The following is a 21,813-nucleotide window of genomic DNA, read 5'->3' as shown; positions in this document are numbered from 1 at the left end:
AGTTATTTTATTTATGCCAGGAACCAGTGTAAACTCTGGCACCTGTAGGATGAGGCCAGGGACACAAAGGAGGCATAAAGTAAATTATGTCCCATCGCCTGCCCCATGGGTGCTAGTGGCTGCTCTGACACTTCTGGAGATACATTTCTGGCTACGACTAGACTGGCATGATTTTCCGCAAATGCTTTTAATGGAAAAGTTTTCCATTAAAAGCATTTGTGGAAAAGAGCATCTAGATTGGCACGGACGCTTTTCCACAAAAGCACTTTTTGCGGAAAAGCGTCCGTTCCAATCTAGACGTGCTTTTGTGCAAAAAAGCCCCGATCGCCATTTTTGTGATTGGGGCTTTTTTGCGCAAAACAAATCTGAGCTGTCTACACTGGCCCTTTTGCGCAAAAGCATTTGTGCAAGTGGGCTTTTGCCCGAATGGGAGCAGCATAGCATTTCCGCAAGAACACCAACAATCTTACATGAGATCGTCTGTGTTCTTGCGTAAATTCAAGAGGCCAGTGTAGGCAGCTGGCAAGTTTTTCTGCAAAAGCAGCTGCTTTTGCGGAAAAACTTGCCAGTCTAGACACAGCCTTCTGAGCATTGACCAATGCTCTAACTATTCATACAAGATATGAAAACAGCAATTGAAACAAACCAAGATTACAGCTCCATTGAACAAGGCACTATAGACCACAAAGTAAGAGATTATAAATTCTTCCAAGCAGGAGCTTTCTCAATAGACAAGATAGGCAAAGAGTGGGAGGAGAAACTGAGAGGTGAAATGATTTGTTCACAGTCAAAAAACAGGTCAGTGGCAGAACCACTAATAGCAACCAGTTCTCCTAAATCCTACTCTACTACCCTGTCCATTGAGTCAGACAGCTATGGTCAAGGCTGTTTTCAAACAGCTGCCATGTTTCCCCCCAGAGGTGGATTTTTATCAGTATGACTGTCTCTGTACAGTTTGTTACATATGTAAAAAAAAAGCAGCTTGAGGTTTTTCTGGGATAAACAGTTTAAGACTCATCATAATAGCTGCGGTGCTGACTTGAGTGGTAAAACTCTTGTTAATGCGCTGAGCAAATCCTTGTAACACAGCAGGCTTGATTGCCAGTGAAACACAGTTTGAGACTCAGGGCTTGTACACACAAGGAAAATTGCTGGCATAGCTATGCCAGTAAAACTCCCATGTGGAGGATTCTCAACTTGCATCAGTATAAACTGAATTGGAAAAAAGCACTCTCATTCTGGGAAAAGAGTAGCTCCAGGAAGAGTTTTACTGGAATATCTTTACTGGCATATCTGGCCATTATACTTATACTGGGATTGTCAGGCTGAAAAGTCCCCCATATACAAAGGAAGCCCTTAGGCCTGGTATACTAGACCAGGCAGGTCAGTTTAAGATACAGAACTCCAGCTATGCAAAATGCTTAGATGGAGTTAATTTACCTTGAGTCGAGCTGTGGCGGCATCCACACAGCAGGAGGCTGACAGGAGCACGTACTCCTGTTGGCTTCCCTTATTCCTCACAGAACGAAGAGTACCGGACACTGGTGGAGGCTACCTTCAGAGTTTGATATAGGCAGGGCTCAACAAATAATGCAATCTACTCGCCCGTGGTGAGTAAATTGCAACCTGGAAGATCTGGGTTCGGGTGATCTGCGCATGCGCAGAACGATCTGCGCATGCGCAGATCGCCAGACAGTGCGGCTGGCAAGCAGGGCTCGCCGTGGTTCGGTGAGCCCTGGATATAGGGGTCTACATTAGACCTGCTAAATCGAATGCTAAAAGATCGACCTCCAGAGGGTCAATCTTCTCGTCAGTGTAAACATGCCCTTAGAGAACTCCAGGAGACCAGGACTGTATCTCCTCGATGAACATCTTGGGGCTTAAATGTTTTCATTTTGCTTCATTTTACTGAAGTCAGAAGAAAGAATGATAAAAGCGAATATTCTTACCCAGCAAGGCTCAGTAACAGAAGCTGATAAGAATCTCTCCTCTCAGCAAATTACTGAGCTTGTCTCATTGGTGAAGTATACTGGGTCAGATGGATTTTTCTAGACCTAAAATGTCAAACAGAAATACATTGATATTTGTTATTGCCCTTGGCACTACTCTCCAAAGCAGTGGTGTCTAACCCTGTGGCCACTTCTAGGTTCTTGATGGTGCTTGAAGGGAACTAAATTACAAAGAAAAATTGTATTTGATTTTGAACAGAAAGCCTCTGCTGGGAACCACTTTAGCCGTATCTCAATACAAATGCTTAACTCTGCCTCAGGGAGGCAGTCAACACCGGGAGTATCCTACCACACCCTCTAAAAGCAGCTGTGGTGTGAGCCTGGAAGTCGGTGAGCATCCGACCTTCCCTGTGCAGCTGGCTGGCAGTGCCCCAGACTAGGGAATCCTCAGCAAGGAGTGGTAGTGTGGTGTCCGCTACATTTGTGCTCTGTGAGTGGCATACAGGGACTGGAACAAGCCACAGCACCAGCCCCATAGCATGAGTATAGCTGTTGATCTTTCTTAAATGGCATGCTTGATGCCAACCAAAGCAGTTACACCAGTCTGAATGTTAAAAGGATATGAAATATTTCTTACTGATAACAACTAAGGGCTCAGCCAGGAGAGGTGCTCAGCTCCTTGTCAAATTAGTCCCCAGTGTTCATTTTCTAATCCCCATGTGCAAGACTTCCACTCTGTAATGCAGCGGTCTCCAACCTTTTTCAATATAAGTGAAATTTAAGATCTACCTCAAACCCAAATACCCTGGCCCCACTTCCTTCCCGCCCCTTCTTTGAGGCCCTGCTCCTGCTCCACCCCTTCTCCAAGGCCTCCCTCTGCTCACTCCATCCCACTTTTCCCCCCATGCTCACTTTACATGCTGTGGGAGGAGGTTGGGGTGCAGGCTCTGATCTTGGGCCAAGGAGTTTAGAATGTGGGAGGAGCTCCGGGCTTAGCCCAAGGTGGCAGATTGGGGTCTAGGAGGAGTTTTAGGGTGCAAGTTCTAGGAAGGAGTTTGGGTGCAGGGGGACTTATGTCCGGGGCAGGAGGTTGAGGGTAGGAGGGGGTTCAGGGCTGGGACAGGGGTTCAGGAAGCAGGCTCTGGTTGGGCACTATTTAGCTAAGACGGCTTCCGGGTGGTGTAGCAGTGGAGTTAAGGCAGGTCTGCTCCAGCCCTGGCCTTGCACCACTCCTGAAAGCAGCTTGAATGTACAGCAATGGCTCCATGTGCTGCCCCTCATCTACAGGCACTAAGCCCACAGCTTCTACTGGCCACGGTTCCCCATTACTGATCAATGGGAGCTGCAGGACTAGTGTCTGCAGACAAGGACAGCATGTGGAGAGCCCCTGCTCTCTCTTTCTCAGGAGCTGCAGGGATATGCCAGCCCCTTCCAGGAGCAGCAGTTACCACGGGATTAATTACTCCAGCCACAACAGGTTAGGCATTTTAGAACTCACTACACAAAGAATTAAATTTATGCATGAAATTAAAATTATGAACTGCACAGACCAGTCAAAAACCAAAAATAACCCTGTGGAATTAGCCCCCACAACCCACTTTGCAAGCAGTAAAAGAAGTAACAATCACCCTCCATGTATATGTTGGGTCAGGAGATGAGTGGAGGACAGTGTGTGTTTGTGAAAATGACAGAGACACACACAGTGTGTGAGAGTGACAGTTTTGCATTGCCAGGCTCCCTCCATTCCTTTCTCTCTTTGTGGAGATAAGGAATTGCAGTGTGGGGGAGGAGGGACACCCTGACATCAGCACCCCTGCCTTCTCCCTCCCACACCCTGCAGAGCAAGCAGAAGGCTCCCAGGGGGGCAGCTACAAGGCAGAGGAGAGGAGCAGCATGACAGTGGGTGGAGGAGTATGACAGTGGGCAGCATGACAGTGGGTGGTAACTGAAGTGCCAGCACTTGATAGCTTCCCAGCCAAACCAATCAAGATCACCTTTTCAGAGGCTCCACGATCCACTGGTAGATCCTGATCTACTAGTTGGTGACCACTGCTTAATGTTTGCTCGCAGTATACTAATCGGCCACTAGATGTCCCTGTACACTGCATAGAGTAGCAAAAAGGTGACCTCCCTATTAAATATAGACACAAAGCTGGAACTCAAGCTTTGTGGAAGTCTACCTATTTGTGTTTTGGGTTTCCAGTTGTTTCAAATAATTTCCTCATGTTTAAGGTGGATGGTAAATCCATGTATCAGGAAATGGTGGGAATTATTGCACTGACTGTCTTTACAATGCAATAACAAATATATGTTAGTTGGCTGATGAACTGTTTAGTGGGTCCCTGTGATCTACATACCTTGAGGAATATCCTCTCTGCAGCACTCATCTTGAATTATTTAGCGGGGCACTGGGGAACACCACAGGAAGAAAGGGAGAAGAAATCCTTCCTGATTGGCCACAGAATGACGGACGAGATATATAGATTTGCTCCACAGTTACTTTTCTAGTTTAATAGCCATCATGTATTCGCCACCATTCTAGTATCTCCATAGTCAAGGAGAAGATGGTCCACAAAGCAAAAGATTTTCTGGCCCCACCACTTTATCCCAAACCCTCCTGCGTGTAGCTGTGCACAGTGTTCCATATTACTGGGCTCCCTGGCATGTTGGGGGAGAAAGTGTTTGTCATACACAGCCTCCTCAAATCCTGACCCTCTTCCAAGCAGCAGCACCACACTAGTTCTGATGCAAGAGGGCTATATACCCCTGCAGAGGTTGTCCCTTTCTGAACAACATCCTGTATCACAATTCAGAGCTTAATCCTACATTAAGCTCATTAGGAGCTTTGAACCTATAGGATCAGGGTCCACACAGTTAGTTCACATAAATCAAAGGGTTTGAAACAAATTGCAACCCCTATTTGGAATTCAATGGATCAGAAATGTGTGAAAGGGTATGTCTATACTACAGAGTTTTGTCGGGAAAACAGCCATTTTTTCCAACAAAACTTGAGGAGCATCCACATGGCAATTGCATTCTTCCGCAAGAAAATCAAAAGAACAGAGGGGTTTTTCCGGCATTGGTATTCCTCATTCTACAAGGAAGAAGCCTTTTTGCAAAAGAGCTCTTTTGCAAAAAGGCGTGTGTAGACAGGGAAGAGGGAGTTCTTTTCGGAAGAAGAGGAAAGAGCACAAGAGCCCTGGTGGCCATTCCATCCGTAGCAATCACAGCTTAATGCAGATTGCTTTTTTTTTTTTTTTTGCAGTGTGGACACTCCCTTTCAGAAGAAGTTTTTTTGGAAGATCTCTTCTGAAAAAAGCTTCTTCCAAAAGAAGCCTGTTGTCTAGACGTAGCCTAAGTGAATGAAGGAAACTTTTTTTCTCTATCATCCAGTTGAGATGGATGTTTATCCCATCATAAAAGTTGTAGAGACCCTCCATCCACACACTCGTACTCTGCAAAAAAAGAGTGTCTTTGTCTAAGCTGGATCACAGGCATTTTGCTGTGGTCTGAAATTTTCTCGTTGCTTCTTGCTTTGTGTCTATATGCACAGCACTCAGCACCTGTGCTATGTGAACAGACATGAAGGCCAAGATATTTCAGAAGTGACTAGTGATTTTGGGCACTCAACTGGGGACATGAGGTTTGATTTTCAGAATGTAGGAGCCTGATGAACATCCAAAGTTGAAACACTCAAATAATCAGTTACTTTTGAAAGTCTTGGTCAAGGGACTTGATTCTCTTTCACTTGCCACCCAAAATCACATGTATTCCCATGTGTGTGAATGCTGTCCGCCAGAGGTCTGGTTTTCCCACAAAGGTGCATTGTATTTGAAAACCACACTTGTAGTGAAAAAAGTCACCCAATGCTATAAGACCACCACATTTAACAGAAAGCTGCGTGTGTGTGTCTGTGTGTGTGCATGTGTCTGTGTGTGTGCCAGTCAGAGGATTAAAGCTCCAAATGAAAGTTTGTTCTTTAAAGGACGCTTCTAAAGGTACATCCTATTACTCACCACTGATTCAGCTTGGTAATGTAAAGTCAATGAGAAAAGGTGCCAAAATTCCTCTGTGCTACAATCATTAAAGAGCAACCGCCAGTGTTCCCACACATTTACAAAATTGTTTTTCTTTGTCCTATACCACATATGTGTTTCATAACCAAATAATGTGCAGCTTGTCAACACCTTTTTACGCCATCCATTCTTCCCTCCAGGGCTTTGTTTTGTGTGTCATCCCAGCAAATCTATTCTTAAAGAGCACAATGCCCTCTTTTTTGTAACATGCAATAGAGGATTAATAATTAACATATTACTCTCAAACGCAAGCATCAAAGGAAGATGAAGGGCCCCGCACACCTGTCTTTGTAACAGTGAGTGTTATGTGCCTGACCCATAGAGGATATGAATCTGCTACAGCTGCGAACTAACGGAGTTTGGCCAAGATTCTTTAAGGTATTTAGGTGTGTGACTCCCAGCAAGGACCTAGGTCCCTATCCTTTAGTAGAGGCATATGCTTTTAGCTCTGGGGGTCCTGAGTGGAATCAAGAGGGCAGTTGTTATATATGAGTTTGAGGTGATTGTTGATCCCTCAGACTCCAAATTACATGCCAGGTAAAATTAACGGAAACTCATGCACCACTCCCATTAAGTTCTGCCGTGAATATGCATCTGATGGAGCATGTGACGGGGCGGAGTTGCCAACCCGCCCCGCACTAGAAATGCACCAGTCCCCGTGCTGCATGGAGAGCGCAGAGGTGAAATAGCCACTTGCCCCACCTGCTCCCAGGCCGCAGCTCAGCTGAGTGGTGTGGACGCCAACCGGCAACGAGCACCACAGCAGGGGAGACGTCCGGGGCATGATGCACAGAGGGGGGAGTGGAGCCCCAGGGAGCGTACGTCATGGATGTCGGGCAGTGGGGTGTTAGCATGAGCAGGCGCCATATTCAAAGGGGCCATGGAGGGGAGAGAAGGACACTCCTGCCCCGAACTAAAGGCAGGGGGGGTAGGAAGTAGCCCAGGGTGGGGCTTCCCTGAAGGGTTAGTTACGGCTGGAAGCCCCACCAGTCGGACAGGACCGTAGCGGAACCTGTCCTTAGGGCCCTGGGCTGGGGCCCATGAGAGAGGGCGGGTCCAGGCCCCTCTACCACTCCACCATTTATTTTGTGGACAGCCCCGAGTGAGGGCAGACCACCTAAACCGTGCATTGCAACAATGGAATAGGGTCACCAGATTAGCGGTGGAGGCCGTTGAGACCTTGCACCGGCAGACGGCAAATAGGCTGACACAGCTGCCCAGACAGAGAGGAGAAGGGATAGCCCCGCTCCTTCACAGAGCCATTTGGGCTTTACTTACAAGCAACCTCTTGTATGTTCCATAGTACCTAGTCATTTTCTGCCGCTTCCTGCTTTATTTACTTTTTGCTGACAGGCTATTTGCATGCAATCAAGGAGCCAAGCTGCATTCTTCTCCTGTTGACATCAGTGCAATGAGGTTGGACAGTGTAACTGAGAGGAGAATTTGACTAGTATGGTAGTTGGTGTAAAGCAAAAAGTGGAACCTAGACTAGAATCTTCCTACTTAGAAAAATTCAGTAAAACGCTATTTACTGATCCACCTTATGTTCTAAGGTTCTCATTTCACATCAGAGCAGTGTGAAACTGCAATTGCACAGAGGATATACTCCAGGTAAAGAATAAACAGAGAGGTGGAACTATTTTAAAAATCTAAGTCATCTGCTTTGTGCCAAACAAAAACTCACATGCAATTTAATCTAGAGATTGGGCTATTTCCAATTTTTTTCCATATTCCTTAAACCAGATCACTGCCAAAATGCACTCAAGTGTTCTCATATGGAGAACTCGCACAAAACCTTGAGGCTTAGGAATTGTACAAGATCAGGCTGACCGCTCCCAATTTCAGAGAATGCCTAGGTCTTCGCTTCCTGCTTTACATGAAGGCAATGACACGTGAGCAATTATACTGATTACCGTGAATGCATTTACAAGAAGAAATCAGATTGAAGACTAAGTGCCCTCTCCCATACAAGCACTCCAGATAGTTGGTAGAATGGCACTGCTGAGGAGATGGTATTGCTCTACCCATCATATTTTGCAACAATTGCCTATTTCTTCCAGTCTATAGGCACAATTAGAATTGACATCAGCCAATCACATTCTTCCTTTCATTTTATCCATGTAGTTAGATAGGCAGTTAATATTAATGAGGGACCTGGACCCTCACTTGGAAATGGAATGGCCTTGATGTCTGTGGTTTTGACGAGCCTGTAGCAGGCTAAATATGAAGCCATATGTTCCGGTCCACATACTCTGAGGGCTGAGGGTGGCCAGTGCCATGCTGCAGGTGGCACTGCCCCGTCCCTTCTGCATGAGGCCCCATCCCTTCCGCATGAGGCCCCATCCCTTCCAGGGGCACAGAGTTGGAGCTTCCCACACCTTGCCCGAGGGGCCTGCAGAAGCTGCTGGCCCCCCTGCATATGTCTGAGCATATCAGCCTTCGGAAAAGTTACAGACACAGAGTCCAAACCCACATGTATAGAAATGTTAGGGTATGTCTACACAGCAAGATTATTTTGAAATAATTTAGTCCATGTCTACACAGCAGGAAGTTATTTCAAAATAATGGCAAAACACTATCAAGCTGGAGGACTTCTTACTCGGCCTCCTGTAACCCTCATTGTACGAAGAATAAGGGAAGTCGGAGGAAGAGTGCTCTATTTCGAAATAAGTGCTATGTAGACGCTCCCTATTTCAAAATAAACTATTTCAAAATAAGATACGCAATAGATGTAGCTCAATTTGCATAGCTTATTTCAAGTTAAGCCCTGCAGTGTAGATGCTCCCTTAGGGTCCACTGCAGAGATAAAGAATCTAATTCTGCTCTGAGTTACACTAGAGTAAATCTGGTGTCGCTCTGATGTTGCACCTGATTTCTATCCTATTCTTTATAGGCTATTACATCATGCTTCTTGCACTACTATTTGGGTGCCTTCCCCTAGTTCACTAAGCAATGTGACTGCAGAGATGCCATGAGTTTGTTTGATCTTGATGTCTGGTTTTGTGGCTTTGTTTCAGACCTATCGCTGGTTAAGGTTTATAAAATACAATATGGGTAAAAATAATGTAAAGCACCAGTAATATTGCATATACAGTTGTTCAAGTGTATATGATTTTTTTAAACTAGGCTACAATTAAAATGTAACTATGTCCCATAATAACTAATGTGTCAGCTCTGTGCTACCTGCTTCATTAATCCTGGCAACACTGCTGTTTCCAACAAATAGGTCAACCTGCTAATTATCCGCACATAAATTATTTTACATTTTCAGATAATCTCATTGCATTCTAACTTGTTAATTCAGAACTTGGCTCTGGCATGCTGTGGCATGGTATAATTCATAGCAACACTATCAAATGTGCTATAACACAATGTGAAGCAGGAAAAAAAAACCACTCTCTAAGCACATGTAATTATTTCATTGAGCAGAACTGCCGGCAAAGTCTAATAGACTTTTATTAATTATTATGACTATGCATATGCTGTGGATCATCAACTACTCAACTGCTGTTGGTAATTTAAAAGGAGTGAGGTGATCTAATGCAGTGTTTCCCAACCTTTTTGATACCTGGGACTGGCTTGCTGCCCTTCCCAAAATGTCAGGGAGCTCTTAGGGGCTGATGCCAGTCCATGGACCGGTTGTTGAGAAACACTGGTCTACTGACTACAGCATACGTGTGAGTTAAATTCTGGGTCCTAATATTGACTCCTGGTGACATTAAGCCAAGAGTGACTTAACCTCAGTGTGACTCAGTTTCCCATGTGTAAAGTTCAGATAAAGATTTACCATACATACCTCACATAGGTTGACCCAATAGCAAGGGTAAAAAATTAGGACAGGCTCCTATATAAGATAGAGACCCAAATATTGGGAAGGTTCCTATAAAATCAGGACATCAGGTCATCCTGATTTTACAAGTGTTGCAATGTTTGATTCATTAACATGTCTCAAGTCTCTAAGCTTTAGGAACAAAATGTGCTATTAAAGCGATAAGAATTGTGGTTTCTCCTCCTCCCCTCCCCCCACACCTCTTTTCCCTTTTAACTCCTGATATGCAGTTGTTGCTTTCTCCTTCTCAACCCCTACAGTATTGACTTTGCTTGGGAGGGGTCTCCTACATCTCCATTACTTCTAATGATCATAAGTAATAGAACTGATGGGCTAGAACTGGGATTGTGTGAGTCTAGAAAAGCTACAGCATGCTCCTCAAATTCAGTTATCTCCTTATCTTAGTCCTTGTCTCCTATGTTCCTCACTTCCACCTCCCCATTGTTGTGTTTTACAGCAAATCCATCTATTCCCAAATAAACTGTTTTACAGCTGGAAGCCATCTTCTCTGACCCTCTTTAGATCAGCTAGTTGGAGAGGATCAAAATATTAGGAATCCCTGCACTCATGTACAACATTCTCATTCACATACAGCCTTGTCCAAACTCCACCAAAGGTCAAAACCTTAGGGTATCCTTTGGTATTTAGGAAGAATTTCATGTGGCCGCTTCAACCCTACAGGACAATCTGGGAGATTATCATATTTGTACCTAAAATCATTGAAAACTAAGGTTTTCCTACTCAGTGGTTGTGGAGCTATGGATGCATGAGATTTCTAGAGTGGACTAGAAGTTCACTTCCAGTTGATCACTGGAATGTTTTCAGCTATATCAGGCTCCTTCTTCCATCAGAGCTTTACTAAGTTTATTCCTATCAGTAATTAGTAGCTGGTGCTACTAAACACAGTGGCTACGTCTACACTGGCACCCTTTTCCGGAAATGCTTAAAACGGAACAGTTTTCCATTATAAGTATTTCCAGAAAAAAACACGTCTACATTGGCAGGATGCTTTTCCGGAAAAGCACTTTTTCCGGAAAAGCGTCCGTGCCAATGTAGACACGCTTTTCCGCAAAAAAGCCCCAACTGTCATTTTAGAAATTGGGGCTTTTTTGCGGAAAAGAAATCTGTGCTGTCTACACTGGCCCTTTTCCAGAACAGTTTTCTGGAAAAGGACTTTTGCCCAAATGGGAGCAGCATAGTTTTTCCGGAAAAGCACTGATGATTTTACAGTAGATCGTCAGTGCTTTTCCGGAAAAGCAAGCGGCCAGTGTAGACAGCTGGCAAGTTATTCCGGAAAAGCGGATGATTTTCCGGAATAAGTGGCCAGTGTAGACACAGCCAGAGTGTACGTCTACACAACAGCGTTATTTGGGAATAAATTATGTTATTCGGGAATAAATTATGTTATTCTGAAATAACATAGTACGCATCTACACTACAGACCCTTATTTCAAAATAATGGTGAGATGGAGGACTTCTTACTCTGACTCCTGGTAACCCTCATTTCATGAGGAGTAAGGACAGTGGAAGGAAGAGAGTTCTTCCTTTGACTTCCTGCTGTGCAGAAATCTCCAAAAGCCGAAATAAGCTATTTCTACTTCAGCTACGCCATTGACATAGCTAAGGTTGTATAGCTTAATTCGACTTTAGCCTGCTGTGTAGACATACCCAGACAAAGCACCAGTCTGCCAATATAGCACAAGGGGTTTTGCATCAATCAGGGACACAAAGCGGTTTTTAGGATTCCAGGCAGAATCTGAAACTAAGATCTTCCCACCCCCTTCTAAATATTGTCTGTGAGGGGAGGCCTAATATTGGAAAGTGAACCAGCCCCAAACTTACACTGCCTGGATGGCTTGGTTCCTGTGCTGCAGGCCAAGGCCTAGCTCCCTGCTCCAAGCATTGTGACTTGGCACACAGAGGATTGTAGCAGCTCTCAGGTCTCCTCCAGCATGACAGAGGGCCAGATGAACCAAATTTCACTGAGTGGTGCTGTGACCCCGCTCCCCGCCTCACAACAATGCTCACTTGGAGGGGGAGAATGTTCTTAAATAGGGGTGGCAGGGCAAACTGTCTGTGTTGCTTCTCCACCTCTGGACAGGCCCGCTAACAGGGAGGGGCAAAGGGAGCAGTTGCCACAAGGCCCGGTGAGTCAAAGAGTCTCAGGGCTCTGGCCACCACCACTACCACTGTAGCAGCAGTGGTGGCCAGAGAGCCAGGCGCTTTAAATCTCCACCAGACTGCCCAATAGAGTGCTCCAGCCGGCACTAAGGGCCATGGAGAGGGAACGCGCCGCATTCTGGGCAGCGCTGAGAGATGGCTGCCCTCGATCGCACCTCTTCCGCCTCAGCCCTGCCCCTTCTGAGAATGTGGAACCAGTCCCCCACACACACCTGGCCCAGGGACTTGCAGTGGCTGTTGGCTTTACTGCCCCTGAGCAGTCCTGGTACCAATGTAGAAAGCAGAGAGGAGACCAGACTGCTCAGGCGATTGACAATGGAAACAGACTCCTTTCATCCAAAGGGTGCCAGTTCAGCTCAGTAATGATCAAGTTACCTCACAGGGGTGTATGAATTAATGACCTGCTAATGGTAGGCTAGTTCCGAAAGGGCAGGTCACACAGTAAGTTATTAGCAAAGCAGGGAACAGAACCCAGGTCTCTAGGCTAATGCCCTTTGCCCACACAGAATGTTCAGCAGCAACACTGCCAGGATAAGGACTTGAGGATATTAGTAGAAGTCTCCAATAACACCAGCAATAATAACAGAGAGCAGAACAAACCAAAACTTCAGAACTCAACTGCCCCAAATGATTAGGAAATTTGGATTCAGCTCTTGACTTTAATCAAAATTTTATAGCTCAGTCAGAAAGATCCTTAAAAAAACCCTAATAATGAGGAAACTGATGGAAACATCACAGCATTATAGAATTAGAAGCAGTGTACTGTACGGTTAGCCAAACATTTGAATTTAAATAGAAAGCACATTGAAAATATACTTACTGTACTATTACATAGGTACAACACATATGTAGCTACAGACATAAATGCACTATCATGCCAAAAACAGCTTTTATGAGAACTACATATCAGATCTGGTGTATAAGAAAGATTATTTGAAAATATTTGGGGGGAGCATATGCAATTAGAATTTGAATTTTATTCGCAACTCTCTCAATGTATAATTAGTTACCAATCAAAATTAACATGCTAACCACAATGTAATGTAACCCCTTCCAATTAAAAAAATACTTTGCAGTATTCAGATATTACAATTCCTCAAGGACAGAGACTGTTAAACCCGCTGTTCCTCCGAATCAGAAACAGAAATTCAGCAAGTTCCTTTAGATTCAATGTTCTCCCTCTCGCCTTTATGTACATGCCTTCTCAATCCCCTGCTATGTTTCTTTTCCGTGCATAGTGCAGGCAATAACTGTGAAACACTTTAATTTAACAATAAGTTCTTTGTCCTGCAACTGTTCTTGTTTTGCAAACACAGAGATTATATGTACGGGCCTGTAGGAATAGTCAAACAGTTAATAAGGGAAGGGCTTGGCATGCCTTCATCATGATCAGATTCTACAGTCAAGTTCAAACAAGAAAGCTTTATACCTCCTGTGATTCCCGGTTCTCACTATACTATGCAAAGTATCACTACTGGGAAAGATACTTATTTCCCTGTGAGTTGTAAGACCAGTTTCTAGTTAGCCATGTGGTCGTTGTGCTGTGTTTTGTTTATAGTTTATGCCATTTATTTTCCCAGGTGTATTAGGTTTTCAAGAGACCCACAGTTCCCTTTGCCTTTTAAAGATACATATGTGCAACTTCAATTTGTATTAAGCCGTTAATACAGTATGAATGTGAGAACCATGGAGAGAGTTACACCAAACATTGCTATTCACTCAGGAGGTTAGCAATCCATCACCAGGATTTGCAATTTGTTTGTGATGCACAATCAATAAGAGCTTTTTGCCTTGGGAAAAGCCAGGAATTCACTTTGTAAAGCACAGTTCACTGCATGCTCCCCACAACAAGGTTTCCCAGACTGAGGTACTATTCTAAAACACGACTGGAAAGAATTAATTATTCTGCTGATGATTCAAGGGCCAGAACAGCTGGTTCTCCGGGAGTTGTGTATCTGGGATAACAGAAGAAAAGGTAGGGAAAAGCTAATTTTCATGAGAAGTAAGTAGATGTCACTGTCAATATGCACAGGGAAAAGCCTGTTGAGTAAGATAGCAATGTTTGTGTGTAGTCATTTTTCTGAGAAGTAATGCCTTTCCCCTGGAGCCTACCTAGGCCTTAAGTGGAGTACAGTTCCTGAAAGTTCACTGAGCTGGGTCTGGAGATGGAGTTTAAAGGGGCATTTTCTAACCCATACAAACTGCTTAATGATGGTAGAAAGGCCAGAGATTTGGACTTCAGGCACAAATCAGAGATGGCTTCAAAAGTCTGGATTTGTAGTAAAACCTCTGGATCTTAAGTTGTAAATCTTCTGCTGGAAATCTCACAACGGTAAGCATTCTTGTGAGACTTCTGACAAATCCCACTGCATCCAGAAATGAAAAGTGAACAAACATACCCTAATATTTTAGTGCCATAAAAAGTTGAGTTTCAGTCTAAAAATAGGTGATAATTCTGAGTATTCTAAATATAATAGCACACAGAGGCTTCATCCAAGGTGATCCAATGTGCTAGGCATAATATGTGCATGTAAAAAGAGTTCAGTCCCTGTCCTAAAGAACATACCATCTAGGCAGACAGTGGACGGGAAAGGAAATAGAAAGTGCCTTGACCGAGGTCACAGAGCAAGTCAGTGGCAGAGATGGGAATACAACCTAGGATTCTGATTCCCAGCCTAAGGCCTTATCTGCTAGATCACTGTTCCTCTCCAAGTAGATTACTTTACTCTTTAAATCAATTTACCCCTTCCCTGAGCATCCTCATTTTGGATAGAGTTGGTCAGAAACCACAATTTCTATTCCACAGAATATTACAACAGTTTGAACAGAACATTTTGACTCTTCCATCAAAAATGACACATTTTCCCAAAACATTTCAATTTTGAAAAAGACAGCATTTTTTAAATGAAAGCTGTTGGTTTAAAAAAAATTCAGCCAGCTCTAATTTATCACAATATATATTAATTATATTTGCTGAGTACTTTTATAGGGATACAGAAACCACCAGTTATTGAAACTTTGAAAAATACATATTTAGAACACAACATGCTTAACAGTGATTCTGTTTTCTAAAAATCACTCCCATGTTCTCAAATAACTCCCAGGAGAGACAAGCAGAAAATGGTGCTTATTTCCTAGGGCAAATAAGACAGCTGGTCACTTTAACATGATGATTAAAGTGGCTAGTAGCAGGTGGAGGAGCCTGCACGACACCAGCCTACGAGAAGGGGCAGCTGTGGGAAAATGCTGCTTCCCCACACCAGGGAGAAGACTTATTTGCTCTTCAGCAAAGATGGCGAAGTGTCCCCATTTCTAAGGGGCATATCCCGCTCAAAACTTTCTCCAGGATACTGCAATAGCAGCAAAACTAACGTTCAGTTCTGGTTTCCACAATACAAGAAGAATGTTGATGTTGATAAATGGAGAGGGTTTGGAGAAGAACCACAAGAATGATTAAAGGATTGGAAAACGTGTTACAGTGATTCAAGAGCTCAGTCTCTTTAGCTTAAAAAAGAAACGTTTAATTGCAGGGGACCTTTATTAGTCTGAGTATCTTCATGGGGCACAAATCTTTAATAATGGGCTCTCAATCTACCAAAGATAATATAATTCACTAGCTGGAAGTTGAAACTAGACAAATTCACACTGGATATAAAGCATCCTTTTTTGCCAGTCTGAATAATTCATCACTGGAACAATTTGTCACTTTGTGGTGGATTATCCATCACTGACCACTTTTAAATCAAGATTGGAGGCTTCTCTAAAAGATCTGCTCTCGAGCTGCTTTGGGGAAATTCTATGGCACGGAGGTCAGACCAGATGATCACAACAGTCCCTTCTAGCCTTGGAATCTATGGGTGTGTCTTGACTACAGAGTTTTGTCGACAAAACTATACCTGTGTCTACACTACAACTGAGTTCTGTCAACATAATGTCGATAGAACTCGGCAGTTTTGTTGACGGCGGTAAACTTCGTTCTACGAGGAATAACACCTTTTGTCGACAGAGTTCTGTCGACAGAAGGCGTTATTGCAGCTACACTGTCCTTTGCATCTACACTGTCATGTCAACAAAGCGGCTTGCTTTGTTGACAGAACTGGATGTAGTCTAGATGCACTTTGTCGACTGAAGCTTTGTCAACAGTATCTGTCAACAAAGCCTCTGTCGACAAAAGCCTGTAATCTAGACCTACCCTATAAGTATGGTTCCCCTGTGAGGCAGGGAGGTGAGAGGAAGAGGGGCTGACAAGGGCTCATGAATCCTGTGTGCTAAAATCCAGGGCCTCTAGCCACTAGCGATCAGTGTCGAAGAGGAGGTTCAATGCTAGCTCACCTCCCTTCTCAGTGTACATTTGTGAGGAAGTAAGGAGAATGGGATGGTCCAAGGAGATGCATGACTGCTATGGAGATGACTAGAGTTGCCAAGTGTTTGGTTTTCAACCAGAACACCCAGTCTAAAGGGAGCCAGGGGGACATGCCGTTGCTTCTGGGAGCTGCTTGAAGTAAGCACTGCCTGTAGCCTGCCCCCCTGAGCCCACCCCTCCCCAACCGTGATCCCCTCCCAGCGGGGGAGCAGGGACACATACCCCCGCACCAAACATTCATCTAAAAAAGATGTATTTCTGCTCCAGCCCTGGATCCAACCCTGGTAGCTACCCCAACCCCCAGCCACTGTGCTGCTGTGCCCCTCCAAAAACTGTTACATTTAAATTCCTGCACACACCCCCTGGCTCCACAGTTCAATTTATTTGCTCCGAGCAGTGCAAGACAGGAATAGGCTGCTTCCATGAGATGTTTTCCTTTCACTATTTACAATTTTAAAACAGCCCTTGGAGCGCAGCCATCCCTGTGCGATAATGATTTACTCTAACGAACCCAAATGTGGCGAGAGCAATGCTCATCATCATAAGCAGTACAGAACCAGCAAGGTGCCCATTAATAACAACATTTCTGAGAAATTTCGTATAAATTTACTTTGGTCTGAAATCCAGGTCCCAAGTTCTCCATAATTTAAGTGTTCTTCCTATATTCATAATGAAAACATTGTGCTTAGTGGTTTTCATCTGAAAGGGTGATTGAACAGGGAGTAGGCACATGCCAGACAGAACAGGCGGACATGTGGAGCTATCTGCTTATATTCCCTTAGACTGTAATTTTTTCACTAAGAATAGTGTCTGTGAAGTGCCATGAACATTTATGGGGCTACACAATATATTTATAATTATTACAACATGAGGTCCCAATACTGCAAACAATTTTATGAGTGTAACCCTTCTGCCGGATAGGGCCGGCAGCAACCAGGGCCGGGTTCAATATCTAGGGGTCCATCTCACACAGAACCGGCTCGAGCCCCCACCCAGTAGCCTGGGAAATTCACACACCCCTGGGCGCCTCTGAGAGGCAATGCTTCCCCACTTTCAAGTACAGAGTCTGAGCGTAGAAAAGAGACTTTTAATGAAAGAGAGAGAGAAGTGACATGGCATTAACTTGGAAAATACCATGAACAGAGTTCATAACTCCCCATGAGTAACCGTCCCAGCTCAAATGGATCGAGCAATGTCCTTGGCCTCTCAGGTTCACTAGTCCAACAATGTAAGGGTTCCATTCACTTACCCAAACTTTCCCCGTACCCCACTTCAAACGCCCCACTTACAGCTCTGTTCAGTCAGTGCAGACCCACACACATCACCCTGATGACTTCCTTCATAGACCCTGATGTGATGCCACCTGTGTGATGCCCCTGCTGCCCGCCCGTCGTTCCCGCCAGCCGCTCTGCTGACCACCTGCCGCCGCTCCTACTGGCCGCTCGTTCCTGCTAGCTGCTCCTGCTGGCCGCCCACCAGTTGATCCCGCCAGTCGCTCCACTGGCCACCTGCCGCCGCTCCTACTGGTGCCAGTCAATCCCACCAGCCGGTCTGCTGACCACCCGCTGGTCGATCCTGCCAGCCGCTCCTCTGGCTGCAATGGGTCTGGCTCCAGGCCAAACCAGTGACTTCAGCTCTTAGGGTGGGTCTAGACTACAGCGTTTTGTCGACAAAAGTGGCCTTTTGTTGACAAAACTATACCTGCGTCCACACTGCCATCGAGTTCTGTCGACATAACGTCGACATAACTCAGCAGTTTTGTCGACGGCTGTAAACCTCATTCTATGAGGAATAACTCCTTTGTCAACAGAGTTCTGTCGACAAAAGGTAAGTGTAGATGCAGGAGAGAAGTTATGTCGACAGAAAAGGCCTCCAGGAAGAACCCCTGGTGGACACTCCTGCCACAGCTTTCAACTCTATTGTTCCTGCCTGCAGCCATCTTTAAAAGGCACAGGCACCCAGGATCAGCACTCTGACAGCAAGCCAGCTCCAGAGCAGACCCTGATGGCACAGCTCTTGTGTGGTGAGCCAGGTGGGAGCCATGTCCCAGGAACAAGGTCCCCAAGACTTCCCTGGCCCTTCCAGGGACTCTTCCCCCCGGGAACCCCGGGGCACTAAACGGTGGGCACCCTCCTGGTCAGGTCCGGAGATAAAAGCCCTCCTGGGCCTCTGGGCTGAGGAGGAGTCCCTACAGGCCATGCAGTGCAGCAAGCAGAGGATTGCGGACGTGTATGGCTGAATGGCAGAAGGCCTTGCCCAGAAAGGTCACCACCCTCGCACACTGGAGCAGGTCAGGGCAAAAGTAAACGAGCTGCGGCAGGGGTATGTGAGAGCCCATGAGCGCAGCTCCCACTTTGGGGAGGCACCGCACGCCTGTGTCTACTATGAGGAGCTGGACAGGATCCTGGGACCAAGGGAACCCCTGCATCTTGAGAGGCTCGTGGAGTCCAGACTAGAGATCCCTGTGCTACAGCAGCTGCAACACCTGCTGGGGGACCAGGAGCTCCAGGAGCAGGAGGAAGAGAAGGAGAATGGCACTCAGAGCACCCAGGAGCCAGGCACCCAGATGCAGGAGGCCTCCCAAACCACCTCGGACACCGGTGAGGGAACATCAGGTGAGTGCTGTGAGAGTCCAACACACACAGGGCAGGGCATGTGGGAGCAAAGGGGACGGTGCAGTGCTGTGACATGTCATGCTGATCACGGCCCGGGGCCGCCCTCAGGGAGGGCCGTGCTACCCCCTGCACCTGCATGGCTGCTACGCAGGCAGTGATGCCAGGGGTAGGCATGGGTCAGGGATGCCGGGATTGCCTCACGGCTGCAGGCCTCTCAGTACTCTGCAGGAACCCCAACCGTGGCCTGACATTTGTCTGTGCTGCTTGGCCATTGGGGGGGGGGGGGCAGGATGGTGGCCTGCACAACTTTTGGGCTCCAGGGACACCGTGGCTGTGGGCCAGGCCACACCATGTCTTACTGAGATGCACATGAGCAGCCTCTGACCCTAGGACAGGCACTGCTGGCTGACAAGAAGGAGGGCATGCCCTCTCAGGGAAGGGATGAGCATGCATGACTGACGACTTTTCCCTCTTGTCCTCCACAGCCGGACCAGCTGACCAGGAGGGGGGTGCCACACCTGCCCCACCATCCAGAGGGCCACAAGGAACTCATCGGCACTGGCGCAGCTACTTAGACCTGGTGCGCCAGCATGTTGGAGTCCTGCAAAGGACGCAGGACTCAATGGAGAGAAGGCAGGAGGCAGAGGCCGAGTGGCACTAGCAGTTGCTGGCCGAATTCGCCCAGCAGCGTAGGGACATCTGCGCAGCAATCCGGGAGGCCACGGCCTTCCCTGGTCCTGTGCCTGGTCCTGCCCCTCCTCCGCTAGCCACTGTTTTTAAAAAATGGAAACTGATAAATAGAAATAGAAAGTAACAAACCTGTATTCTGTTGATGTGCAGAGTCTCCCACTTTCTGTGCAGACCAATACCGGCTCCTGGGTTCTTTGTCCACCTCCCCTTGTCTGTTTCCAGCTGTTGCCTCTTGTCTTATGCTTACACTGTAAGTTCTTTGGGGCAGGGATCATCTTTGTATTCTGTAGTTGTACAGCCTATCACAGTGAGCTCCTGGGTCCAGGATCAGGGCTCTTAGGAACAGTGGTAGTACAAATAATCAAATACTTAGAGATATATGTTCTGTTTAACATTTATAGTCACTGGCACCCAGAACTAAAAATGACAATCCCTCACCTCCAACAGGCAAACTGCAAGACCCCATTAAAATCACAGGGGTTGCGTGAATGTATCAAAAGCAGAATCAGTCTCGTTGAGTCTGGTGGTGACATCACAAATAGACTGCATTCCTTCCTCTGGTACAAAGATGCAGCACTATGATATGGCCCCTGGCATCTAAAATCACACAGAAGGTTACATTAGACTTAAGTGCAAATGGTGTTATAGATTTTCATTTTCAATCGCATCCTAGTATTTTGGTCTGCATGTGTATTTGTGATAATGAGCAATCTAATATATATGTGTAGGTATTTGTGCAATAATAGGATTTGATCTTGCTTCCCCTGGAGTCAGATGAAACTCCCATTGACATAACAAGGAGTAGGGTTTGCAGCCATTATTGCTTTGTTGATTTCCTGCTAACATGTTATTAGGTTCCTATGGATTAATAGCCTGGAAAATATTGCACCTAAGTACAGAAAAAGACAAAGTGCAGTCAATGTTTGTTCATCTGTGATAGATTTCCACTGTATTTATTTTTCCTACTCTCCTCCTGGGCTTTAGGTGTCTTCAGAAAGCAGCTTTGGTGAAATCTTTCATTACTCCCTAACTAATATCCTTTCCCTTTTTATGTTCAAATTAACAACAAATAACTAACTTCCTTCCAATCACACAAAACACTCTCTAGCCAGGGGGGATGCTGTAAGCAGCTGTGGGACAGGTATCTTCATTAAACATGTCGAGATTATTTCTGGCGGGAACATATTTTGTCAATGATTTTCTGATGAAAAAGGCCCTTTTGGCAAAAATTTTCCACCGCCATTTCTGCATTTTTGATGTTTCATCTCAATTTGGGACAGTTGGTTTTTTTAATGCAAAAGTTTTTGCAGAAATGAATTCCCTCTTTGGCTAGCTGTAGTTGAGACTCTCGTGTTACACTTTATAGCCCCAGCATGTGTTTCAGTTGCCTGATATGCTTCCAAATCCCTTCTCACGCCATCGTTTACAATTCTGAACCCCTGGTGATAGGTGATATATTGAACAAGATCCCTCTTAAAACTCGACCCTCTAGTTCCATTTCCACCCTACAAATACTGCCTGCTGTACCATTTACATGATAACCTGGCAGGAGCCACATCCTTGCTGAACACCTGTTAGAACTTCTAAGCTTTTCTGTATTAATGATGGTGGTGCCCAGAAAAGCCAAATGATGAAGCAACTATTTTTACACAAGAAACAAAGGAATATTGGATGGTCGCCAAAGTACTCAGTTCAGAAGCCAATAACAAGAGCAGAGAGAAATTCAGAGGCATATAATAAACAAGAGGGAAAAGACATACAAGCACAGGAGATCGAAGGTACTCCAAGCTCTGATGGCAGATTAAGGCAGCAGTGAGAAATTCAGGAAGACCATGCAAGGAGCAGCAGGGGAGAAGATTGGATGACTGGACAAAGAAGCAGGTGGTGCCCCACTTAGGGTTAAAATTGCACCCATTTTGCATTGTAGACTGTACCAAGGTAAGGGGGGGCACCTCCATGAGTGCCCTGGAATACCGGGAATCTTTGGAACTTTCTCCTTACAGTACAGCCAGCCCTCTTTCTGGGTTGGCATGTCCGAATCTGCTCCACGACATCCCTCTTTTCTGTCTTGGAATGGACTGTCCCACCCTTTGGGTCTTGAATTTTTGGA

This window comes from Pelodiscus sinensis, chromosome 2, assembly GCF_052426305.1.
Source record: "Pelodiscus sinensis isolate ZL-2025 chromosome 2, ASM5242630v1, whole genome shotgun sequence".
Lineage (NCBI taxonomy): Eukaryota > Metazoa > Chordata > Testudines > Trionychidae > Pelodiscus > Pelodiscus sinensis.
The sequence above is the reverse complement of the archived record's forward strand: the minus strand, read 5'-3'. Positions refer to the sequence as shown.